Raw genomic sequence first — 3,288 nt, forward strand, 5'->3', positions numbered from 1 at the left:
GTGGGTCAATGATCATGAAGGCAGGGATCATGGTGGCAAGCAGGAATTGTGCTAAAGCCATAGCTGAGAGCTGACATCTGATCCACAGGATGGAGGCAGAGAGAGCTCGCGGGCAAGACTGTTCCTGGTGTGGGCTTTTGAAACTTCAAAAACCCACCCCCAGTGACACACCTCCTAATCCTTCCTAAACTATCTACCATCTGGGAACCAGACATCCATATATATAAGACTACAGGCCAGCCTGAGCCACAGAGAGACAGCCCTGCAGGAATAGGGTTAAGAGTCACGTGGACTGTTGTGGGTAGGTGGAGGGGGGTGTGCCCTTTTGAGAACACTAGCCAATGAAGAGCTGCCATAGGAAACACCGAGTAAGTCAAAGGCCCCTCCAGCTCCTGTGGCTGGAAAGTTGCAGCAAGCCTGATGGCTGGGGGGTTGGGAGCCGCTTCCCTGACCTCCTGATGCTGCAGCCTGGAGAGCCCACAGAACGATGGTGTTGGGGTCTCTGAACCCTAGTGCATGGCAGTGTCCTTGGACTTCGTGGTGGTTTGAACATGAAGGCTCCACATTGCCTCATATGGTTACATGCTTAGTCCCCAGTGAACTGTTTGGCAGGATTAGGAGGTGCATCCATGTTGCAGGAGACTTGTTGCTAGGAGTGAGGTTTCAAAAGCCCACAGCAAACCCAGCCTTTCTCTCTCTCAATCTCTCCCTTCCTATCTATCTCTCTCTGTCTCTGTCTGCCTACCTGCCTGTAGATCAGGATGTAGCTCTTAGCTCCTTCTCCAGCATGTGTCTGTCTGCGTGCTGCCATACTCCCTGCCATGAAGATAATGGACTACTCTGAAACTGTAAGCAAGCCCCCAACTAAATGCTTCCTTTATAAGGGTTGCCTTGGTCATGGTGTCTCTTCACAGCAATAGCACAGTAACTAATACAGAACTGAAACACTTCATGAGTGGAGGCTCATGAGACTCTAGGTGGACAAAAAGTCACATTTCTGGGAAATCAGAAACTTGGAATATTCTGGAAAGTCCCTCTAGCTTTATCAGAATGAACAGCCACTGGGGGAGGAGGCACTTCAGAGAGCAGAGATTTCTCAGATCTGTGGAGTGGCCTGCAGCCCCAGGGTTGCAGCTTTAGGGGGGTGTCACCACGCTGGATGGCTCTTTACAGTGATGTAGCTGCTTTTGAGTCATCATCCCACCCCCTGAAGAAGTCAACCAGGAGAGGCATGGAGGCAGCCTCCCCCCATAGCCATGGTACCTGTGTGTATAACACACATGTGCGCGCGCACACACACACACAACACACACGCACACACAGTAGAATAGCACCCCAGGACTCAGAGTCTATTTTCACATTAAGACCCTTGGCTGTAGTTGTATGAACGTATTTCTGGGATCTCAATTCTGCTCCATGGGTCTATGTGTTATTTTGAGGCCAGAATAATGTGTCGGCTACTGAGACTTCAATATATATATATCACAGTGTGATGCCTGCAGCTTTGGTCTTTTGGTCCTTTGTGGTTCCATAGGAATTTAAAGTCTAGATTCATCCGTTACTGGACCTATATCTGATAGAAATGACAACGGCCTATTCCTGTTTACTATGACACTATTCACAAGAGCCAGGGTATAGAGATAAGGCACATGCAGTTTGTAATACTATTTGGACATTTTAAAAAATGAAATCCTATCATTTGCAACAACTTGGATGAACCCGGAGAATGTTCTATTAAAGGAGATAAGCCTGGTATGGAAAGATAAATGCTGTTTGCCCCTCACACATGGAGGCTAAAAAACAGTCCCCTAGATGCAGAGAGTAGAATCATAGTTATGGGGGTGTCTGTGGGTATTAGTGGCAGCCACATTAGAAGAACTTCTGGGGTTCTATTTCACAGCAGGATGAGCAAGGTCAGCGAGACCACAACATGGCTTTCAAAATAGCTGCAAGAAAAGAGTCTAGATGTTTTTGCTGCAAAAACATGATAACTGTTTGAGCTTGTGGATATGCTAATTACCCTGATTTGATCATGACACGATATATCTAAACACCCATTATGCCCCACAAATATGCACAATAATTATGCATTGATTATAAATAAAACTTTAAAAGATCCGCAAATAGAGAGAGCCTTGCTTCGCCAGACCAACACCTGTTCCAAACACTGTTGTACCTGTCTGGCTGTAAAGCAGCAGCAGGCTTTGGTGGACGCCGACAAAGAGAGGAAGGAGGATAACATGGACGCTGCTCTAAAACCTCAACACCATCAAGAAGTCAGAGTGGAAACAGGCATGGTGGCGCACGCCTTTAATCCCAACACTTGGGAGGCAGAGGCAGCGAATTTCTGAGTTTGGGGCCAGCCTGGTCTACTGAGTGAGTTCCAGGACAGCCAGAGCTACACAGAGAAACCCTGTCTCGAAAAACAAAAGATGGAGGAGGAGGAGGAGGAGGAGGAGGAGGAGGAGGAGGAGGAGGAGGAGGAGGAGGAGGAGGAGGAGGAGGAGGAGAGTGGGCTGGAGAGATGCCTCAGTGGTTAAGGGCACTGACTGCTTTTCCAGAGGTCCTGAGTTCAATTCCCAGCAACCACATGATGGCTCACAACCATCTGTAATGTGATCTGATGCCTTCTTCTGGCATGCAGGTATGCATGCAGATAGAACACTCGTATATGTAAAAATAAATAAATCCTAAAAAGAAACGGAACAAGAAGAAAAACAAAACCAGAAAGAAGCCACATAGAATGTTGGGCATATTTCTCCTCAGCCTCCTTCCCTGGGCCCATGCATGCACATGTATGGAAGCCCTCAAGGGAGGGTTGTTGGCCCAGGCCATGCTTGTGAGTCATATGCACATCCACCTCTAGGAAAAAGAGACATGCACACACAATAGAGGGAGGGCACTGTCACTTTGAACCCTTCTGTATGACCCCAATCACTGTGCATGACCTCCATGTCTGCATTTGCCCAGGGCCTTACCTGTCTGTCACCTGCCATGTCCTCTTTCTTCTTTCTTTCCTTGGAATTCTCACTTGTCCTGTTTTTATATCACTGGTGTTCCAAATCAGCATTCACCCATATCTCCACAGGGGCCTAAATATCCCAGAATAAGCCTGGAACAGCTCCAAGTGCCAGGTGCTGGACAGGCTATATCAGGGACATGGCTCTCCATTTGCTGAGGGGCCCTGGGGCAAATTAGGAAACTTTAGTAGCCTTCTCCACAATCCTGCAAGGGATGGTGGAGCAGCAACAATTGGGAGATGCCCTGACATGTGCCCTAACATGAGAG

The sequence above is a fragment of the Mus musculus genome, chromosome 16 (genome assembly GCF_000001635.26).
Source record: "Mus musculus strain C57BL/6J chromosome 16, GRCm38.p6 C57BL/6J".
Taxonomy (NCBI): Eukaryota; Metazoa; Chordata; class Mammalia; order Rodentia; family Muridae; genus Mus; species Mus musculus.